The 22802-nt window shown below is 45.5% G+C and overlaps 8 non-coding genes across 8 annotated transcripts; 7 read left to right on the top strand and 1 right to left on the bottom strand.

The window, feature by feature from the left end:
- Nucleotides 1–8: 8 nt before the first annotated feature.
- Nucleotides 9–125, top strand: LOC138229567 (U5 spliceosomal RNA). The gene has a single exon (XR_011185977.1). It is a non-coding gene; the product is annotated as a U5 spliceosomal RNA (small nuclear RNA).
- A 391-nt stretch (nucleotides 126–516) lies between these two features.
- On the top strand, nucleotides 517–633 carry LOC138229534 (U5 spliceosomal RNA). Its single transcript, XR_011185944.1, has one exon. It is a non-coding gene; the product is annotated as a U5 spliceosomal RNA (small nuclear RNA).
- Nucleotides 634–1774: 1141 nt separating this feature from the next.
- On the top strand, nucleotides 1775–1891 carry LOC138229540 (U5 spliceosomal RNA). The gene has a single exon (XR_011185950.1). It is a non-coding gene; the product is annotated as a U5 spliceosomal RNA (small nuclear RNA).
- Nucleotides 1892–6716: 4825 nt separating this feature from the next.
- Nucleotides 6717–6798, top strand: trnas-gcu (transfer RNA serine (anticodon GCU)). The gene has a single exon. It is a non-coding gene; the product is annotated as a tRNA-Ser (tRNA).
- Nucleotides 6799–9640: 2842 nt separating this feature from the next.
- Nucleotides 9641–9722, top strand: trnas-aga (transfer RNA serine (anticodon AGA)). Its single transcript has one exon. It is a non-coding gene; the product is annotated as a tRNA-Ser (tRNA).
- A 4324-nt stretch (nucleotides 9723–14046) lies between these two features.
- trnar-ucg (transfer RNA arginine (anticodon UCG)) lies at nucleotides 14047–14119 on the top strand. Its single transcript has one exon. It is a non-coding gene; the product is annotated as a tRNA-Arg (tRNA).
- Nucleotides 14120–17442: 3323 nt separating this feature from the next.
- LOC138229379 (U1 spliceosomal RNA) lies at nucleotides 17443–17606 on the top strand. Its single transcript, XR_011185799.1, has one exon. It is a non-coding gene; the product is annotated as a U1 spliceosomal RNA (small nuclear RNA).
- A 1908-nt stretch (nucleotides 17607–19514) lies between these two features.
- LOC138229506 (U4 spliceosomal RNA) lies at nucleotides 19515–19656 on the bottom strand. The gene has a single exon (XR_011185917.1). It is a non-coding gene; the product is annotated as a U4 spliceosomal RNA (small nuclear RNA).
- Nucleotides 19657–22802: the final 3146 nt, after the last annotated feature.

Here is a 22802-nt window from a genome sequence, read left to right as displayed (position 1 = left end):
GCAGCCACGCACTCTGGTTTCTCTTCATCTTGTACAAATCTTTCGCCTTTTACTAAAGATTTCCGTGGAGAGGAGCATGAATGCGTTCCATGCAATTTTTGTGCTTCCCTGCCTTTGGGTGGGGCGCAGCCTGGCTGGTCAAAGAGAGAAAACAAAAACGCCCGCAATCGGTCTTGTTATGGCGATTGTGGCAGTCTGCTCCGCGAGTCCACGGTCTCCGGCCGTCTGATTGGCGCTCTTTTCTTTGGAGGGCGGGAAGTGTCCGGCCGCAGGGGATCTTGGGACCTCGCTTTGCATAGCGGCTTCCCAGAGTGCGTCGTTTCCGGCACAGTGTGACCGGGTGTTTTCCGAGTTATCGCACGGATTCGGCACGCTCGCAAGCCGTGAGCCGCAGGCGATGAGCCCGGAGCTGAACGGGCCCCACTGGCTCGTTTGTAAGGCCAGGTGTATTGCCAACCACGACCGGCAGGGCAGAGGCTTTGAAGGTGGCCTGGGCTCCTGCAGCTGTGCAGCCACGCACTCTGGTTTCTCTTCATCTCGTACAAATCTTTCGCCTTTTACTAAAGATTTCCGTGGAGAGAAGCATGAACGAGTTCCATGCAATTTTTGTGCTTCCCTGCCTTCGGGTGGGGCGCAGCCTGGCTGGTCAAAGAGAGAAAACAAAAACGCTCGCAATCGGTCTTGTTATGGCGATTGTGGCAGTCTGCTCCGTGAGTCCTCGGTCTCCGGCCGTCTGATTGGCGCTCTTTTCTTTGGGGGGCGGGAAGTGTCCGGCCGCAGGGGATCTTGGGACCTCGCTTTGCATAGCGGCTTCCCAGAGTGCGTCGTTTCCGGCACAGTGTGGCCGGGTGTTTTCCGAGTTATCGCACGGATTGGGCACGCTCGCAAGCCGTGAGCCGCAGGCGATGAGCCCGGAGCTGAACGGGCCCCACTGGCTCGTTTGTAAGGCCAGGTGTATTGCCAACCACGACCGGCAGGGCAGAGGCCTTGAAGGCGGCCTGGGCTCCTGCACAGCACCCACCCACTGTGTCCCACAGCACCACAGCGCCGACACACCTTTGGTTGTCCCACATAAAAAACATAGCCATTGCAGGCGCCCAGCTGGATTGTAGAGGGCAGGTGCCTTAAGCCTCCATTTACATTGTCCGGTAGCAAGCGAACCTCGAATTTCCTTGCTCCTGTTTTTATACCGTCAACATCTCTAACCTCAGTTCCATGGTGGACGGTGCAGTACTGCTTAAGCCAGGTGTGAATGTCCTCCGTCTTTGCCATTTCCGAGAACATAACAACATGCACCGTTTTCCTCTCTCTCTGTGTCAGAGGCTGCAAGTTGATCTTCTCAAGGGCAGGAACTTTCCCTCTTTTTGCCTCAAACACATCCACACATTGTTCAAACAGAGAATAGGTAGCAAAAACAACCTCAAATTCTTTCTGACCTGGGAGAGCGAAGATGAAATCCAAGTGCCGAGGTTCAAAGCCAAGTTCCTTCTGTAACACTTTTCTGCTGAACTGCATACGATCCATGAAGAGGTCATCCAAAAGCTCAAAACGTACAGCATTCTTGCGGGATCCAAAGGTTGCCATCTCAAACTGCAAAACAAACACTGCTTCCACAAAACAAGAAAACAATCCAACTACAGGCTGATCAAGGTATCTCCCCTGCCAGGTAAGCTGAGAGCCACTGGCTCGTTTGTAAGGCCAGGTGCATTGACAACCACGACTGGCAGGGCAGAGGACTTGAAGGCGGCCTGGGCTCCTGCAGCTGTCCAGCCACGCACTCTGGTTTCTCTTCATCTCGTACAAATCTTTTGCCTTTTACTAAAGATTTCCATGGAGAGGAGCATGAATGAGTTCCATACAATTTTTGTGCTTCCCTGCCTTCGGGTGGGGCGCAGCTGGGCTGGTCAAAGAGAGAAAACAAAACCGCTCACAATCGCTCTTACAATGCAGTAAGTAGCACAGGCTACTTAGGGAGTAGGCTCTTCTTCTTCTTCTTCTTCTTTTTCACAGCCTTAGTCCCAGACTGTCCTGGGGTCAGCTGCTTTGGTTGCTCTTCTCCATTTGTCTCTGTCGAGCACATCTTCCTCACTCACTTCACATACCTCCATATCTTTTCTCACACAATCTATCCATCTCTTTCTAGGCCTGCCTCTTCCATTGTTACCTTCCACCTCAAATTCCATTACCCTCTTTGTTACTTCCTCAAAGTCCCTCCTCATGATATGTCCATACCACCGTAACCTCGCCTCTCGCATCTTCTCAACCACATCCACCACCCTACATTGTCTACGGATTTCTTCATTTCTGATCTTATCCTTCATTGAAATCTGCAGAATCCATCTCAACATCCTCATTTCAGTTCTTCTCATCAAGTTCTCTTCCCTCTTTCCAACTGCCAAGCATTCAGCTCCATATAGTAGTACAGGTCTAATCACAGTCTTGTACATTTTGCACTTTAACTTTCTGGGAATTTTCCTGTCACAGATTATTCCAGTTATCTCTCTCCACTTGTTCCATCCAGCTTTCACTCTTTGTTTTACTGCCTCCAGTGTTTCTCCTCCCTTTACCAGTTTTGATCCAAGGTATTTAAAGTCATCAACTTGTTTCAGTTTTCCTCCATTTGTCTCCTCAACATTGGTCATAGTATCTCCTCTTCTCTCCATTACCATTATTTCAGATTTTTGTGCATTCATTTTCAGTCCACCCTTTTCCAGACTCCTCTGCCATTTGAACACTTTCTCCCGTAGTTCTACTTCTGAGTCTGCCATCAGTGCCACATCATCAGCAAAGATGAGTTCCCAAGGCACTTCTGTTCTTACCTCCTCTGTCAGTGTGTCAATAATGTTTATGAAAAGGAAAGAACTTAGTGCTGATCCTTGGTGTACTCCAACTGTGATTTCAAACTCTTTTGTCTCTCCCTGTTGTGTTATCATCTTCGTAGTTGCATCTCTATAGGTTGCTTGAACTAACTTCACCATGCTTTCTGGTACTCCTTTCTTCCTCAAGCACCAATACACCACCTCTCTGGGCACACGGTCATATGCCTTCTCCAAGTCCAGAAAGGCCACATACAGCTTTTTCCCTTTCTCTAGTGTCTTCTCCTGTAACTGTCTCATCACAAAAATGGCATCTGTTGTGCTTTTCCCCACTGAGAATCCAAATTGTGAGTTGTGGATCCTGATTATCTTCCTGAGTCTCTTGTCCAGAATTTTTTCCAGGATTTTCAATCCATGTTCCAGAAGTTTTATTCCTCTATAGTTTTAACACTCCATTGGGTCTCCTTTCTCCTTGTAGATGGTAACCATACTGCTTTTTGTCCATTCTTCTGGAATTCTCTCTTCCTTTGCAATATTGTTTAGCAATCTCGTCAGCCACTGAATCCCCTCTTCATCGAGGTTCTTAAAGTGTTCTGCTGCTATTCCTGATGGTCCAGTTGCTTTGCCCACTTTCATCTCTTTGATAGCTTCTGTCACTTCCTTTACTGAAATTTCTTGGATTGGTCCACACACTACGTCTGCCTCCACTAGGTTCTCCCTCTCATTTTCTACATTTAACAGATTTTTGAAGTACTCCAGCCATCTTTGCTTGATCTGTTCTTCTTTAATCAAGACTCTGCCTTCTCCATCCTTGAGTCCCGCCACCCGGATAATATCTTTTTTCTGTCTCGCTCTATGTTTAGCAATCTTGTAGATTTGGTCCTCTCCTTCCTTTGTTTCAAGTTTCTCATTCCATTCTTTCCAGGCTCTTTCCTTTGCTCTTGCTACACTTCTTTTTGCTACCTTCTTTAGTCTCTTATATTCTTGTAATTCTCCAGTGCCATCTTTCAGTGCCTTGTATGCTTTTTTCTTTTCCTTCAGTGTTTCCTGAACTTCCATATCCCACCACCACTCTTCATTTTCCCTCGGTCTGCCTCCTCTTGTCTTTCCACAAACCCTGGTAGCAGCCTCTTCTAGGATGTGGCTCATCTCAGTCCACTCTTCTTCAACTGAAGGCTCCTCTGTTTCCTCTGTGTTGTTTTTCATTTCTTTCACCAGCCTGTTGAAATCTACTTTGTTTTCTCTCAGTTTCCACACTTTTGTTCGTGCTGGGTGTTTCCTCTGCCTTATTCTTCGCTCCTTCAATATTGTGATGTCCATCACCAGTAGCCTGTGTTGTCTGGTAACAGCCTCATAGGGCAGGACTTTAGCATCTTGGACTTTCGCTCTATCAATTCTTCTCACTAATATGTAATCTATTTGGGTATCATGGCCTCCACTCCTGTATGTCACCTTTTGCTCATAATTCTTCGTGAACCCTGTGTTCACTGCAAACAATTCAAGAGCTTGGAGTGTCTCTAGTAGCCTTCCTCCTTCTTCATTTCTCTCTCCTAGCCCTCTCTGACCATGTTCATCTGGATAATCTGGGCATTTCTCTCCTAAATGTGCATTGAAGTCTCCTCCAATTACCACCATTTCATTTCCTGGGATTCTGCTAATCACTTCTTCGAGATCTTCCAAAAAGCTCTCCTTTTCCTCCTGTGGTCTTCCTACCTGTGGTGCATATACAGAGATGATATTCCATAACCCACTCTCAAAAGCCACCTGTACATTGATAATCCTGTCTGAGTGTCTAACCACCCTCACTATCTTGTCTGCTAGGTCTTTGCACACTATCACACCCACTCCATTCATTTTGGTACTCTTTCCAGCATATAGAATCATGTATCCCTCTCCTAGGTGTCTTGAGCTGTTTCCTTTCCACTTGGTTACTTGCACACACAAGATCTCCACTTTTCTCCTTGCCATAGTTTCAACCAATTCTCTCCCTCTCCCTGTCATGGTGCCAACATTCCAACTCCCCACTCTCATTGACTTAACATTCCTTCCAGGCCCCTTCACCTTGTTTCTTTTCTGTAGCCCCCACTCTACAGTTTTCCCCACAGTAGCATAATTTCCATTAGTACCCTGTTGGGACACAGCACTAATGGCGGACGTTGTTAACCCGGGCCCCGGCCGATCCGGTATGTGGTTTGTGTTCTTTGCAACCATGGTTTTGGCAAGATGGTTTTACGTCAGATGCCCTTCCTGACACAACCCTTTTAGTCGCCTCTTACGACAGGCACTTAGGGAGTAGGCTGATGTGTTTAAAAACAACCAGCGCCAGGCAGGAGTCGAACCTCCAAACTCCTAATCCATAGTCAGACACATTATCCATTGCACCACTGGCCCTGGTGTGACACTACAGGACTGTAACCCAGTGAGCTTAGCACTGCAACTAGTAAAATATTACCCCTGGTCCATTCTTTTCCAAAAGTGAGAAACACCTGTTTTCTACATTTTGTCTGTTTTAAAACCATATCTCTTTAAACCAAACCAAAAGTTTGTCTTTTGCACTGATATTCTGATTCATTTCGATTTCAAAGAAAAAAAAACATTACCTTCCAAAGCATCATAAAATTGTCCCTTCCTCCACACTCTACTTCTCTCTTGTAGTAGTACAGCAGACCTTTCCAGGTGAGCAGATCACAGAGTCCGAAATGAGCTTCCTCCATCAAGCAAAGTACCTGAACATGACTCTGTCATCATAAAAGCGCCCCTGTAATAAAGAAATTAAATCCGAAATCAAGAGGGCAGTTGCCTACTGAAGTTCAAGAAGTCATAAATTTTAACCTAGCAACACATTAAAGGCTGCATCTATACAAGTACGATTCTAGAAATGCTCACCAGATTACGTTTTAAGAAAGAACTGCGCCTCAGTTCCGCCGAGATCTTAACTCGGATGGCAGGATTCAGAGTCTGGAGTGTGGAATGATGGCGCACGGAGGGTCCACATACTGTGGATCTCTCAGTGATCTTCCGCGTGTTCAAACCGCCAGCGTGTGACTCCCCTGTCCCCGTGACCTCATTGCTCTGCTCTCGCCTCTGTGCAGCTGAGCCCGACTCATGGTAAAGTGGAAAAAAATATGCCCTAAACGTGAGATTTACTCTGGAGTGAGGATAGTTGTTACCTTCTTATCGTTGAAACGGATGTATGTGATATGGCGACTAGGTTCTTCTCCATTAGCAGGCTTAAGGTTAAAGAAAAAAACATTGCTGACTTCTTTTTTTTTTGCCAGCCTCGAGCGCTGATTAGCGAGGTTTGTATTTCATGTTTTGCAAGTTGCATCCATTTTAAGAAAAACAAGTCGCGTTAAAGACAGGAAATGAATACTTGCATTTAATTAAGTCTAGCGGTAGGCGGTTGTCTGTAAGGACCAGTTCAGTTCGAGAAGACAGAACGAAGAAGGCACCACTGGGATTCGGACCCAGCATCTCCTGTTTAAGGAGACAAGCACTTTAACCAACTAAGCCACGGCGCCCTGGGAGTGTTGTCCTTTTGCAGCCACTTGGACACACCACTCAGACACATCTGCATTCGGTGTGTGCTCCGCCTGCTCGCTGAGCAAGTTGCCACCTTTACATACAATAGCAACATCGACACCAAGAGAAAGGATGACAAATGGCTTTTATCTGGAACTTTTCATGTCCAAGGAGCTCAATGTGCTTTCTGTGTACAACAGGGCCACTGAACTCCACACTGGCCACTGAACCACAGCAGTGGCTTGCTGGCTTGACATCTCCCAAGGAAAATGTTGAAATCGCATGTGGAACAGGAAAAGGACCCTCGAGTACGAGGGAAAAAAAAGAAAAAGATCATCTTTAGCGCGCCAACCCATGTCTGGACAGCCCAGTTTCGTCGACGAGGTGGCCGAGTGGTTAAGGCGATGGACTGCTAATCCGTTGTGCTCTGCACGCATGGGTTCGAATCCCATTCTCGTCGCTCTCTATGTCTGACACGTGTGCCCGTTCGACGTTGGCCCTCCTTTTGTTTGCTCCAGTACTAGAGCCGTGCATTTTCTAGCGGTGGCTGAACATGGTATAGTAGGCTAACGTCGGTATCGAGCAGTGGCAGTAACAGTATTTACGTGCCGCTGCTGCCAAGTGGCTCTGGTTTGAGACTGCGTTTTCACTTACTTGCAGCACAAACGGAGAAAGCGATTTTTGACAGTCTCTCGAGAGACTGCGCTAGGTGTTTAGGGATAGATCAAAGGGATAGACTTTGTCAGTTCCCCCTGGGATGATGGCCTCTCAAATAGTTTGTGATTCCTCTAGACGTTTATACAGTAGAAGCCTGCTTCGTGGCTTAAATCCAAGCTAAGGAAACGAGTTAGAGGTCTGATGCAGAACTGCGAATTCAATGAAGGGGAACACTACAGTACATTGCACTGTATGTGTGAGGAAAGCTGCCCCCTTCTGTTCCTTGTCGACCGAACAGAGGACTGTAAAGGATACCGCCAAGAAACTTTAGGATGCTGGTTGGAATCCAGCTCCAAAGAGGCCCCTTTGGGTGTTATGTCATCAAAAAGTAAGAACAGAGAATCTCCCTTTGATCAAAAGCGCAACAGAACTGTTTTCCGTGGAGCAGGTTTCAGACCCGTAGACCTGTTTTATTTGTAGGGCAGGGCGCATTCCCAAACGCGAATCTCCTGTTTTAGAAATGGTTTGGGGCGGCGTGAAGTGAAAATAAGAAGTGGGCTCCAGATGCACATGGAAGCAATCAAGTGTTTCATCCGAGCTGTTTCAAAGACTGCTCAACAGCTTTCCTTTCACAGAGGCCCAACGATTAATGATGGGGGTGCACCCTTCAATGTGCCTTACGACTCTAGGGAGTGATTGAGACGATTCGTAGCGTGTTTTCATTTCCCTCTATTCCCCGTGTTGCAGTGGTAGGATGACGTAAATTCCTGCTTCAACACGTAACGGCATTATAATCACGTGCAGGAGCTGAGGGCTTTTGTTTTGTTTCGTTTTCCATGGCGTTCGTAAACGCGCAAAACAAAGACAATTCCTCCGTCTAACACGAATGTAAATGCTTTTGAAAGTGCAGTGTGGTGCAGCTTGTAAAATCCTTGTCCACATTTTTGGTTTGTTGATGTTTTTTCTGTCTGCCAAAGTTGCATTTTGACATCAGGACGGGGAGACTTTATCATTTGAACGTGAAGCCAGCCTTAAACCCTCTGAGGCGTGTCTGTCTGCCGGCATGTATCTTGTGAAAGGTTTTTTTTTTTTAACGGAGAGCGACTTAAAAAAAGTTTCTGCAGCCACCTCGCACTCCGTGTTAGATTATAGGAGGAATGCGGCGGCGGCGAGCTCGCTGTAGTTGTGGCCGAGTAGTTAAGGCGATAGACTTGAAATCCATTGGGGACTCCCCGCTCAGGTTCGAATCCTGCCGACTATGGCGTCTGCCGCACGTTGCCTTGTGCCTGTGCGGCAAAGGCGAAGTGCAGTTTCTCCTTTCCTGGTACTATAAAAATGCTACATCGCTTGGTCCTGCTTCCATGGAAAGCAGTTCTTCAGGTAATTCTACTCTCTTACCAAAGCTGTTAGGTTCCTTTCCGTGGTGAGAGGGGTTGTCATGCAACGCTGCCACATAGTGCCGACAGACAAGTGTGTTGCGGGAGAAGAGAAAAGTGTTTGAAGATTTAAGAGTGTCTTAGGTGGAGCCAAAATCAAGTGTCACAAATGCAAGTGGGAGGATTTCCAATGTTTAATATGGTAAAAATAAGCGGAAGTTATCTGCCGGTCCGGCACAGTCTGCCATGCTTTTGTCATATACTGTAAAGTGGTGTCGAACTGGGTGTCGAACTGGAGCCTCACCATTTGCATATGTGAGGCTCCAGTTATATATCGAGTGTCACATTAAATGACAAAAATGAAGAGAGTTAAAGCAGCTGGAGAGGTTTTCTTACAACTTTTGAGCTGACACAGTTTTGGAAAATGTTTCCTTCACGCTGCACTGTACAACATAGGCAGCCAAGAGTCCCCAAAACAAAACAGAATTGACAGATAGGAGAAAATTCCCATTCGTCCTGAAGTTCCCAAAATCCAGCACTGAGCGTAAACAAAGTGTCTAAGTAGCGTGGGAATGCTAACCCTAACCCTAGCTGGAGTTTGAGCAATCCAGCACTGAGCGTAAAAAGATGAGTCAAAGTAACGTCTAATCGGATTAGTTTCCTTAGAGCTGGTTCAGAGTTTGCTCAAGAGTTTACCTTTCACAGATGCGCAAAGAAGAATGTTGGGGGTGCAAGCTTCAAGGCGCCTTACAGCTGTAGGGTGTGATTCGAGACGATTCGTGGCGTGTGCTGGTTCCCATATACCGTATGCACCGGGGTGCAGTACTAGGATGACGTACAATACCGCTTGGGCACGTAACGGCGTTATATGCAGGGTTTTCGTTTGTTCGTTTTGTTTTGCTCTGCTTTGCTTTGTTTTGCTTTCCATCGCGTTGGTAAGAGCGTAAATAAAAAGGCGATTCCTGCGTCTACCACTAATGTAAGAGCTATTTCAAGTGCGACGTGGTGCGGCTTTTCAAATGCTTGTGGGCATTTCTCTGTTGTTGATTCTTTTTTTGTGTAACAAAGTGGTATTTTCATGTCCGGACGGGGAGACTTTATCATTCCGACATGAAGCCACCCTTAAGTCCTCTGAGGCGTGTCTGTCTGCAAGGCTTGTATTTTGGAAATGTTTTTTTGAAACGGAGAACGACTTTGAAATAGGCTTTCGCCGGCGCCTCGCGATCCAGGTAAGATTGTAGCAAGAACGCAGCGGCGGTGGGGCTTGCTGTAGTCGTGGCCGAGTAGTTAAGGCGATGGACTAGAAATCCATTGGGGTCTCCCCGCGCAGGTTCGAATCCTGCCGACTACGTTGTCTGCCTCCAGTCGGTGTGTTTCGGCGCAAGCAAAGAAGCGCGCCTCTTTGCTGTTCCTGGTGGTTTTAAAACGCCCAATCGCTTGTACCCACTGCCTTGGAAATAAGTTCTTCAGCGTCCGCGAATGGCATTTTGCAGCTGGAAGCAGATGTCGACGCGTTTTCCACAGAGCACCAAAAAAGCGTCTTTTTTGAAGGTCCAGGCACTGAGCATTGGTGGTTCAGTGGTAGAATTCTCGCCTGCCATGTGGGAGGCTTGGGTTCGATTCCCGGCCAATGCAGTGGCTTTTGCAGGGAGCGGCTCCATCACTTGCATTCCCTTGCAACTCGCAACTGAAAACCCACTGAAGCTAAGCAGGTGTGAGCCAGGTCAGTACCCGGATGAGGGTGAGCTACAGGGAAAAACAAAGCTTCCAGCTGCAAGCGGTGTTAATGGTGCCGGCGGGGGGGCGCTCACCCTGAGGTCTGTGCCGGTCCCAATGCCCCAGTATAGTGACGGAGATGCTGTGTTGTAAAAGGGCGCTGTCTTTTGGTTGAGATGTAAAACCGAGGTCACAGCGCTCTGTGGTCATTCAAAATGACCACCAAAACCTTTGACAAAAGCTCTTGGTAATTGATGGTCTTCAATAATGCTTCTCCTTTAGGTACATTTTAAATCAGCTGAAAAATGCTGTGAAATGGGGGGGCACTTCAGGCCAGTGTAGGATTTGGGTTACAAGAACCATGAAACTGCACGAGAAAGCCCGTACACTGAATTACACGGCTTTCTATTCAAAGGAGGAAAAAAGAAATTCCCTGAGTTCGATTTTTTGCAGCACAGAGAGGAGCACTGTCGTGAGGCCAGTTAGCTCAGTTGGTTAGAGCGTGATGCTAATAACACCAAGGTCACGGGTTTGAGCCCCGTACGGGCCAGGTCCTTTTCTCCTCTCTTACCAAAGCTGTTAGGTTCCTTTCCGTGGTGAGAGGGGTTGTCATGCAACGCTGCCACATAGTGCCGACAGACAAGAGTGTTGCGGGAGAAGAGAAAAGTGTTTGAAGATTTAAGAGTGTCTTACTGTAGGTGGAGCCAAAATCAAGTGTCACAAATGCAGGTGGTTGGATTTCCAATGTTTAATATGGTAAAAATAAGCGGAAGTTATCTGCCGGTCTGGCACAGTCTGCCATCCTTTTGTCAGATACTGTAAAGTGGTGTCGAACTGGGTGTCGAACTGGAGTCTCACCATTTGCATATGTGTGTGCGTTGTTAGTTGATCTGACAATTGATTTTCTAAAAGCCCCAACGAACAACCTCGTGTTTATTGCTACAATTAATAATTGTCTCAGTAAACCCATCAAACCTCTACATTTAATGGCGTCCCTGGGCGGGCGAGTTTAGAATAAAATGAGAATCAATCGCACAGAATAACTGATGTTATACAGTTATACATCGAGTGTCACATTAAATGACAAAAATGAAGAGAGTTAAAGTAGCTGGAGAGGTTTTCTTACAACTTTTGAGCTGACACAGTTTTGGAAAATGTTTCCTTCACGCTGCACTGTACAACATAGGCAGCCAAGAGTCTCCAAAACAAAACAGAATTGACAGATAGGAGAAAATACCCACTCGTCCTGAAGTTCCCATAATCCAGCACTGAGCGTAAACAAAGTGTCTAAGTAGCGTGGGAATGCTAACCCTAACCCTAGCTGGAGTTTGAGCAATCCAGCACTGAGCGTAAAAAGATGAGTCAAAGTAACGTCTAAATTGGGTTAGTTTCCTTAGAGCTGGTTCAGAGTTTGCTCAAGAGTTTACCTTTCACAGATGGGCAAAGAAGAAAGTTGGGGGTGCACGCTTCAAGGCACCTTACAGCTGTAGGGAGTGATTCGAGACGATTCGTGGCGTGTGCTCGTTCCCATATACCGTACGCCCCGGGGTGCAGTGCTAGGATGACGTACAATACCGCTTGGGCACGTAACGGCGTTATATGCAAGTGCGGGATGTGAGGGTTTTCGTTTTTCCGTTTTGTTTTGCTCTGCTTTGCTTTGTTTCGTGGTCAAGAGGCGTAAGGTAAGTCGTAATCCAGGGAGAACACTGGTGGCAAACAGTCCGAGGTGAGAGGCGAGGTCCAAAGTCAAAAAGGCAGAAGGGGAGTCCAATATCCAGAATAAACGAGGTAATGGAAAAAACGCCAGGTAGAGCTCTCAAGGCATAGACTCAATACCGAGCAGCGGGAAGCAGGTAAAGATGGTAAAAATAGCACTGTGTACCGCACGGTGGAGTGTGTGCAGGTGGGTTAACTCGTGCGGCAGGGTTTGTTAATAATCACCCACTGCTGGTGCTGATTAGATCGCTTAAGAGTTGGTCTTAACTGCCTGGCGGTCATGACAAGCTCCTCTTTAAGCTGTGGTTTAGTTTTGCATTCATGTGTTTCTAGAGCAGTTATTTATGGGGGTGGGTGGGTCTTTCACAGAGGCTCAGGACAAATCCCCCGCATGAAAGTCTACTGTGTGCGTTCAAACAGTCACAGGTCAAGAGCCAGGCAGGAGGACAATGGACAGAAGAGCCAACGAGCTAAAAATAAAAGAACGAATATGAAAAAGCCACCATCTTTTTCTTTTTGACATTTTCCGACATTCATGCAAGCCAAGACAAAGTTGCTCGTAGCTACTTGTGGATTCCAATACTCTATCGAGTGCTTTGATGAGTTTTTGCAATTTGATTGTCGTCCTGTCAGCCTGTTTCTGTTTTTTTTTTCAATCTAGTGATGGAAAGTAAGAGGGAAATGATGGAGCAATCAATAACCGCTCCGGAAAAAAAATGGCAGAAAGAAATGGCCCGTCACTAAGGACATTTGTGAAGCAGAGGAGTGACATCACCACAAAGGCGACTTATTCTGCTGATCGTTTTGGTGAATAATGATTGAGGCGCGTTAAGAGAAAGGTAGCTGCATCAGCATGCTTAGGCTGCAAAGGATAAAGCAAAGGTTTACTCCATGCTGAAAAGAGAAAAAAAGAAGCACAACGTTTTGGCTGTGGAGCCTTCTGCGCCATCTTCTTTAGCGATGGTGATGATGTTTACATTGGAAAAACTGAGACACCCATACCAGAGGGGCTTGAACCACCAACCTTTCAGTTAACAGCCAAATGCACTAACCGATTGCTCCACAGAGACTGACGGCCGCTTGTGCTCCCTACATTTGCAGGTTTATGGTCAAAGAAAACAATCGTTTGCGCTTCTTGTAGCCAGCAATATTTTTTCACTGACAACCAAGAAATTGATTTCATCTTTCACAAAATGTATGGATTTCTTCAGAAACAAGTTATTCCAGAAAGGAAATGCATTCTTGCATTAAACTGAACAAAGCTGTACATGTTTGTCTGAAATGATACATTTGGCACAACAAGACACGGAGAGAGGCACAGCTGGTATTCAGACCCAGGATCGCCTGCTTACTAGGCAGGCACTTTAAGCCACTAGGGAGCACCGCACTTTTACAGACACTTGGACACATCTGCGCTCGGTGTGCACTTAACATAATCTCTGAGCCCGTTGTCTCTTTCCCATTTAATAGCAGAACTGACGCCAAGAGAAATGATGAGAAATGGCATTTATTTGACACTTCTCATGGAGCTCAATGCCCTTGACACCTCCCCAAGGCGACAGAGCTGCATTCTTTGGCGACAACATTTTTTCTTTTGTTTTATTTCTATACTTATTGATAGAAAAAAAAAACGATATGTCATGTACTGTAAGGGAAATGTCTCTTTTCATGGGGAAAGCTAGCACCAGCAAATGTTGTGTTTAGAAGAAGTGATTTAACATGACACGTGACCTAATTTACCGGAGCAAAAGCTCACCCAGCAAGCCCTGCTTTACTTCTACAGGAGAGAAGTACTGTAGAGTCTGCAAGATGTTCAGCTGGGTAGCTACGTCACCATGCCTCGGCTGCAAAGGAACAAGTAATAGGTTTATTGCATGCTGAAAAGAGAAGAAAGGAAACACAACGTTTCGGCCATGAGGTCTTCTCACACCTGAAGAAGCCTCACACCTGTAAAAGGTTCCATGGTTTTCTTTCTTCTCTTTTCAACATGGAATACACCTATTGTCTGCAAGATGTTAGAATTTCACGGTGTTTTGGAAGAAAACCTTTTTTCTTTGAATTCAAAATCAATCGGAATTTCAGCACGACACATCAACACTTTTTCTGTTTTAAGGAGATGATATTTTAAACCTGATAAAAATAGTAGGAAACACAAGTTTCTTGCTGTGAAAATTTAGATGGGGAAGTGTACTACTGGTAGCAGTGTAGAGCTCTCTGTGGTGGAGTGTAAGCGCATGTTCTATGGGCCAGTGGCGTAATGGATAACGCGTCTGACTTCGCATCAGAAGATTGTAGGTTCGAGTCCTTCCTGGCTCGTGAGGCTTTTAAACCTCTCAGGTTCCTCGGTAACAGGTTGCCGTCATGTATATGAACTATAGAAAAGCATTTGCCACAACCCGTAAATTAGCACGCAAGTGCGGGCTAGTTAACACAGAACTGTATGGAGATCATCTCCAGCTCCGAGCTCAATTGCAATGAAAAAACATGCAGAACAGAACTGGAGAGCAGCTGAATTTGTGCTCAGTAGGGTGGGGAGGACTCAGCATTGCTATTGTTCTAATTGGCATGAACTGCAGGGGATCTGAATCAGAACATGTCAGTTAGTTCGATCATTGCGTCAATATGTAGGCCACGTTAATATAGAATTATTACTTTGTCTGTCTCGTCTTTGTATATAGCTGAATGTCCCTGACAATTTCATGTTAGTTTTTAAGAACGACATTGGTTCTAATATATACATATATAGCATATAAGGAACACGTAAAAGTTTAGTCCATGCTGAAAAGATAAGAAAACCGCCACAACGTTTCATCTTGGAATAAATCTTTACTTGTTGTTTTGCAGCCTACCCATTCTGATCTAACTCCTCCCTTGAAATTCCCTAACAGATAAGGGTACGTACCGGCTCATGCGATGCTCAGTTGCAATTTGTCCCAAAACAAACAAGAACAGCAGCTGAGGTTTTGAGTTTGAACATGCACTGTATTAAAGCAGCTTTTATTTCCATTGATAAATGCTAGATATTCCTACAGAGATTCTCCAGGTGAGTAAGCGATTCCTGTTTCTGTTTGTATTTCTGTTTCATATATATATACAGTATATATATATGTTACATGTGTCTCTGCAATAGTATAAATGTGTTATACACTATCAGGGGCTGCTTTTTTGTGCACCTCATCTACAACAAGGGTTTTTTTTTCATTTATGTTTGTGGACCTTCACCATTTGAGGAAGTGAGTTAGATAAGAAAGTTACAGGTATGGTGAGCAATGACTGACAAAGGCACGTACTGCGTATTCCTTACAGAAGAGTAAGCAATTTGTTCTAAAAAACACTGGCTAAAGTCCAACATCGTTAGCAATCTTATTACTTAAATAGAATTAACATCAATAAACTGTAAGGTGCTGGTACATGCGAGTAGATTTGATCTTCTATTAAACAAAAATGCAATTACAGCTCTAAAAAGGTCAACCTAGACTTCTGTAACAGATCTGTTCAGGTCATCGCTGTTCCTCTGACCTTGTGAGTCTTTGGAATTTTAAAAGTGTATTTTGCTTGCCTTTCATGTGGTCTGTGTACAAGTCACTGTGGCGTATGCGGTCCTACACAGCCTTGCTATAGACGTGACGAGCCTCCGCTATGTTGCAATGGAGAACAGGTTCAGTATGGAGCTGCCGAGAAAATTCAGCTGGAAAGCTCGTTGCAGAAAAGCATCGTTATCTGCGTCCAGCTGCAAAGCGTCACTCGTGGGTGCTGAACAATCGATTTCCAAGGCAGTGGGTCTAGGCGATTTAGAGTGTTAAAGGTCCCAGCGAAAACAAAACAGCGCTGGTCCTTTTTCATGCACGCACGAGAGCAAATGCAAAGGACACCGTAGTCGGCAGGATTTGAACCTGCGCAGGGAGACCCAAACAGATTTCAAGTTTGTTGCCTTAACCACTCGGCCACGATTACAGTAAATACGCCAGCTGTTGGCTTCTTGCTACAATCGAACAGGGAGTGCGAGGCGGCGGCAACTTTTTTCAAGTTCGCTCTCCGTTTAAGAAACCTTTTACGCCATACGTGTAAGCAGACACACACCTCAGAGTACTTAAGGGTGGCTTCAAGTTGGAATGATAAAGTCTCCCCGTTCGGACATGAAAATAGAACTTTCTTAGACAGAAAAAAATCAACAACGGAGACATGTGGACGACGATTTCAGTCACTGCACTTTGAATAGCATTTTTACTCGAGTTACAGGAGATGCACGAATGGCCCTTGACCTACGCTCTTACGAATGCCTTGGAACATTGAAAGAGAACAGCCCTCAAGTCCTGCGGTTTATTATAATGCTGTTGCGTGTCGAGGCAGTATTTGACTCCGTCCTACCGTTGAGACACGGGGCGTACTGTAAATGAACTGCACCTGACAGCTTTAGAAAAACACCTGGGCTCAGTACGGTGCTGAGAGCTCAGCGTTGCTGTTCTAATTAGCACGCACTGCATCGGCTATGACCCGAACTTTTCAATTATCCCGAAGGACGGCGCCTGTTTGTGCAGCAGAGTGTTGCCATCAGGAGGCTGGGGCGTAAGAGAGCCACACAGCCCGCAGGGTGAGCGCTCCCTACTGGTCCCAGTCACACCTCTTGCAGGAGCAGCAGCAACCGGAGCTTTTCCGGGGTGGAATCTCCCATCCGGGTGCCGGCCAGGCTCACACCTGCTGGGCTGCCCCGGGGGTGAGCCCAGTCGAGAGTCGCAGGGCCAGATCTAGTCACCGGGGAGAAACGATACAAGTGAAGGATTGCTCGGCTCTCGGCACTTGAAAAGACCGACAAATGTCTCGATCCCGCCGGAGCTGAATGTACCCGCATGTGTGGTGTCGTCTTCTTCCCCCGCCCCGCTGTGTTTGCTGTATTGTCTCTGAAGGCGGCCCCCCCGAGACGAGACGGGCTGTTCCTGTGCCCCAATTAACACTTTACAGGTGCCATTCCCCGGCATTGTGGCCATTGTCGGTGCTCACACGCGATAAGATAAGGCGGAGGAGAGCGGGGCATGCCCAGCGGCAGACATTCAAGGAGGGGGCAGTGCGAGGTGAGGTGAGGTGCGACACGCCGGAGCCCCGACGCAGCTAATGCGGAGCACTTGTTGGACTGGCATCGAAAGGACGTGTGCGCACGGAGCGAGCCTTCCCTGCGGCGGAGCGCGGGAACTTTCTCCCCCCCTCCCGCTGCAGGAGTTGTGTGCACTGCAGCGGTGCCGAGAGAAAAGCACAGAAGGCAGCAGGCTCTGGAGAGCAGGTAAGAGACGGAGCCTTGTGGGCAGGCGAGCAGGCCCGTTTTTTGGAAATTGCTGAAAAGGTTTGTTCGGTGTGTGGCAGGCGCACGTCGCGAGCTTGCGTGGCGATCTGCCGGTCTGGAGTTATGCAAATGAGGCCGAATTGCATCCCGGGACATGCTGCGAATGCGCAACGGCGACTGCAGATGTGTAGGAAACGGCGCGCTCGTTTTCTCGTTTTGCCCACACTTTTGAGTGTTAGTGTGGCGTGTGAGTGTGTGAAAGAGTGGGCCCAGCAGGAGGCGGTGGCGTGCGGGGCGAGGAGGTGGCCTAGACTGCGCGATTTGTGCTGTGGGTGCGGGCCGCTTGCAGGGGCCTGTTTAACTCATACTTACCTGGCAGGGGAGATACCTTGATCAAGAAGGAGGTTCACCCAGGGCGAGGCTTGGCCATTGCACTCCGGCTGTGCTGACCCCTGCGAATTCCCCAAATGTGGGAATCTCGACTGCATAATTTCTGGTAGTGGGGGACTGCGTTCGCGCTCTCCCCTGATGTGCTTGGTCCAAAATCAGATACGGGAGGGTTAGGACACCACGAGCTGCGTGGCTGCGGAAGGATCCCGGTTCGACAGGAGTGGACGCCGCTGCTGGTTCTCGCTGGCTTTTAGTTAGGGGTCCGGAGAAGCATCTCAAGCTAGTTCCACTACTCTTTCTGGACGTTCATTCCCTTTTCAAAGTCAGTCGTTTTGCTGTAGTCTGCGTTCTTTAGGCTGATTATCGAGGTTAGCCTTTATTTGGTCATGGGGGGCCTCGGTACTGTATGCTGAGTCTAAAGACAGTTTCACCCGTTTTCTGATTGCTCGGTTCTGTACCAGTGCAGACATGTCAAACAGTGAATGGCTGTACCTCTATTGTATCCGTGCTCAATGAATGAAATCGGTAACAAATGAATATATGTCTAGTTATACGAAAAACGAGTGGTTTATCGACTCATCTTCATTTGCAGATTTAGAGGATAGCAGGGGGCACATAGCATACCTCATAGCAGGGGGCACATAGCCGCAATGTATTATCAATGTTAAATTTCAACCATAATATCGACAACATTAATAAACGCATACATTGAGAAAATATTCAACCCAGCATATTTTCCGGTTATATACCACAATGCATTGCTAGTATTCGTTGGTCACGTTTTTCAAACGTAGAAGTATATCCGCAAATATCTCAGCAATCCTCTTTTGACGAGCAAGTATGAACAATAATAATACTATCTGAATACATACAGATCTTTCTTAATATTATTTTGATTAAAATAGTACGTGAATAAGCAAAAAATGGCACATAAAAATAGTGTGAATGGGGAAGATGACACAAAATCGTTTTGCCGTTTCTCTTTTCTTATTCTATGTTGTACTTTCAAACTTTGGGTACTCTTTAATTAGGACAGACTTTATTGCTCAACTGCTATGATGCAAGCCAAATTTTATACATTTATTTCAGCTTTGAGCTCAGTAAACCATTCATTTTTTAGATTATACTAAAGAAGATATTAATCATCATTTATTTGGGAAGTAATATTATATAATTTTCTCCTAGCTGCGGTGCTGAAGTCCCACCCTACATCAACAGAAAAAGAAATAAAGGAGCACGCCATGTGTTACTTGAAGAATGCATATGCAAGGCAGGGGGCCAGGAGATCTGGACACTGAAAATAATAGGTTTTTGGTTCTAACTGTTAGGACAATTAGACAGGGTTTGCAAATAGTGGACAAAAATCGTCTTAACTTCCATTGTAATATTTTTTTTTCTTGGAAATATAGAAGTTGTACATTTTAAAATGTATATTTGAATCAAAATGTGGTTTTGAGTTAGTGTGTTAATGTAATTAGTTTGTGTTTGTCGTTACTATACTGTATATTGCCATGTTACCAGAATTTGAAGCTGAAGTTTAAGACTAGTTGTGTTTTTTATGATTATTGCCCATATGTTGATTGTTGATTGATTGTATACAATGTATAATTTGAAATACATATGTTTCAGGTGTGAATGTGTATTTTCAGAATAAATTTCTAAACCTAATCATTGGCTTGATTTACTAGTTTCTACACCTGTAAAACCTATCTTTGATGTATAATAGACCTCTACCCATATACGTATAATAGTCCTCTAAAGTTATCTGTAACACCTACCATATATGTATAATAGTCCTCTGAATTTATCCGTATAATAGAACTCCAACCATTTACGTATAATGAACATCTAATCATAGACGTATAATTGACGTATAACAGTAGACGTATATTAGAATTTCATTCTAGATGAATTGCAGACCACATTTAGATGTCTAAGGTATGCGTTTAATAGACGTATATTATACGGCTTTTGCCCACTGGGAAGCTCGTTTCTTTCTACCATTATGTCACTATGACAAAATCTGTCTTTAAACACCTTGCTCAGTCTCTGACGAGACTGTCAAAAATTGATTTCGCCGATTGTATTGCAAACCGGCGGAAGCGGGGTATTGGGAAAAGTTTTCAACTAGCAAAAATCGCGCCTCGGCTAAACCTCACAGGCTATGATACTGCCAATGCGCAAAGCTGACGGTTGCCAGGCAACCGCGGGGATCCTATGGAAATCGTTATCGATCGTCTCATGGCATGTCGTTGCTATAATGCTTCATATTTGTCGTCTTCTTCTTCTTCTAGCTTGAGGTTTTGAAGAATTTCATGACAGACAAGGGCTCCGTCAGGAACAAAGGGCGTTGTGAGAAAACCGTTGCTTATTTTCAGCAGCAGAAATACAACCCTTTAAATACAAGATGACAGAACAATGACGAAGGGCATGCCAGGAGGAACTCATGCACTGCAGAGGAAAGGGGGCGGGCACGTACAGTTCACATTCAAGCCACAAGTACTCTTCTCGGATGTTGCATAAACAAATCCTAACGTCCTGAAAGCATTGCAGCATGTTTGTGTCCCACTTCCCATGGCTGCAGGACTGACACGAACGGACAAACACTATCTGTGGCGTTTAGCGTGACATAGTCTTGCAGGCATCGTGCTGTCTTACTGCAATACTATACCGCTGGAGGAAACAGCACGGGTTCGATGAGCCTTGGAATGTGACTAGGAAAGAGATGCCTTTTGAACGAGGTAAAGCACTGCACAACGGAATTGAGGGATAATCTTACAGGGGATTCTGAGCGGTGTCTAAATAAATAAATTCTTCAGCTTCCGGGGATGGCATTTTGCAGCTGGAAGCAGATGTCGATGCTTTTTGAACAGAGCACCAAAAAAGCGTCTTTTTTGAAGGTACTGGCATTGGGCATTGGTGGTTCAGTGGTAGAATTCTCGCCCGCTATGCGGGAGGCTGGGGTTCGATTCCCGGCCAATGCAGTGGCTATTGCAGCGAGCGGCTCCATCACTTGCATCCCCTTGCAACTTGCAACTGAAAACCCACTGAAGCTAAGCAGGTGTTAGCCAGGTCAGTACCTGGATGAGGGTGAGCTACAGGGAAAAACAAAGCTTCCAGCTGGAAGCGGTGTTAATGGTGCCAGTGGGGGGGTGCTCACCCTGAGGTCTGTGCGGGTCCCAATGTCCCAATATAGTGACGGAGAAGCTGTGTTGTAAAAGGGTGCTGTCTTTTGGATGAGATGTAAAACCGAGGTCACAGCGCACTGTGGTCATTAAAAATGACCACCAAAACCTTTGACAAAAGCTCTTGGTAATTGATGGTCTTCAATAATGCTTCTCCTTTAGGTACATTTTAAATCAGCTGAAAAATGCTGTGAAATGGGGGGGCACTTCAGGCCAGTGTAGGATTTGGGTTACAAGAACCATGAAACTGCACGAGAAAGCCCGTACACTGAATTACACGGCTTTCTATTCAAAGGAGGACAAAAGAAATTCCCTGAGTTCGATTTTTTGCAGCACAGAGAGGGCCACTGTTGTGAGGCCGGTTAGCTCAGTTGGTTAGATCGTGGTGCTAATAACGCCACGGTCGTGGGTTTGAGCCTCGTACGGGCCAGGTCCTTTCCTCCTCTTTTACCAAAGCTGTTAGGTTCCTTTCCGTGGTGAGATGAGTTGTCGTGCAACGCTGCCACATAGTGCCGACAGACAAGAGTTATCTGCCGGTCCGGCACAGTCTGCCATGCTTTTGTCATTTACTGTAAAGTGGTGTTGAACTGGGTATCGAACTGGAGCCTCACCATTTGCATATGTGAGGCTCCAGTTATACATCGAGTGTCACATTAAATGACAAAAATGAAGAGAGTTAAAGCAGCTGGAGAGGTTTTCTTACAACTTTTGAGCCGACACAGTTTTGGAAAATGTTTCCTTCACGCTGCACTGTACAACATAGGCAGCCAAGACTCTCCAAAACAAAACAGAATGGACAGATAGGAGAAAATTCCCACTCGTCCTGAAGTTCCCAAAATCCAGCACTGAGCGTAAACAAAGTGTCTAAGTAGCGTGGGAATGCTAACCCTAACCCTAGCTGGAGTTTGAGTAATCCAGCACTGAGCGTAAAAAGATGAGTCAAAGTAACGTCTAATCGGATTAGTTTCCTTAGAGCTGGTTCAGAGTTTGCTCAAGAGTTTACCTTTCACAGATGCGCAAAGAAGAATGTTGGGGGTGCACGTAACGGCGTTATATGCAAGTGCTGGACGTGAGGGTTTTCGTTTGTTCGTTTTGTTTTGCTCTGCTTTGCTTTGTTTTGCTTTCCATCGCGTTGGTAAGAGCGTAAATAAAAAGGCGATTCCTGCGTCTACCACTAATGTAAGAGCTATTTCAAGTGCGGCGTGGTGCGGCTTCTCAAATGCTCAACAGGATGACTTCGCATGCACGCGTGCTTTCTTGCAGTCGTGTGTGCAACCATGTCTGCTTACGTGCAAACGGGCGTGGTTTCATGTATGCAAAAAACTTTCCTGGGCTCTTCTGAAGCACATAACATTTTTTGGAGATATACATTTGTCTTGTTTTCCTCTTAGGCTCTAGAATTGATAACTTTTTTTTCATTTTTGGCATTTTTATCATTTTCCAGAAAGTGGTTGCAAGCCCTATATCATGCGAAGAAACTTCAGAATTCGGGGATCAGTCAATGGATTTTCTTCAAAGTTGGATTTTTGCACTCTGTGGACCAAGAGATGTTGTTCTATAATGTTTTTTTTCAAATTTAAAAATATCATTTTTTCATGGAGCTTTGAAGGGGATGGATTCACCCTCCTTTAGCCAGGACAGAGCTCCAGGAGCCTGGGTAGGATTCTAGCTTTCTCCCCTTGCAGGCACCTGGCACAGAAGACATCATTTTTTTCCTTAAAATCTTTTTTTTTTTGTGTTCCTTGTTGTTCCAAACTTAATTTTAATCACTTTTAATTAGAGATTTTATTAAAAATAGTGCAAAAAATGACAAATTTCACACAAAATAATGTAACATAAAACGGATGTTTTTAACTTTATTGTAGTGTTTTAGAAACTAATATGTCTTCAAAAATGGTTGTTTTTCACTCCTAGGAATGAAAGCTGTTGTTAAATGATGTTTATTTTCAAATTTTGAAAAAATCAAAGGATTCTAGCTTTCTCCCCTTGCAGGCATCGGACACAGAGAACCTCATGGTTTTCCTAAAATCATTTGTTATGTTCCCTGGTGTTCCAAACTTAGTTTTAATCAATTTTAATGTGTTATTATGTTAAAAACAGGGTAATAAGTTTCTAATTGGACTATAAATAATGTCATATTGTCTGCTAT

The sequence above is a fragment of the Lepisosteus oculatus genome, unplaced genomic scaffold, assembly GCF_040954835.1.
Source record: "Lepisosteus oculatus isolate fLepOcu1 unplaced genomic scaffold, fLepOcu1.hap2 HAP2_SCAFFOLD_45, whole genome shotgun sequence".
NCBI classification, from domain to species: Eukaryota; Metazoa; Chordata; class Actinopteri; order Semionotiformes; family Lepisosteidae; genus Lepisosteus; species Lepisosteus oculatus.
Note: the sequence above shows the minus strand (reverse complement) of the source record. Positions and strands in the feature narration are given on the sequence as shown.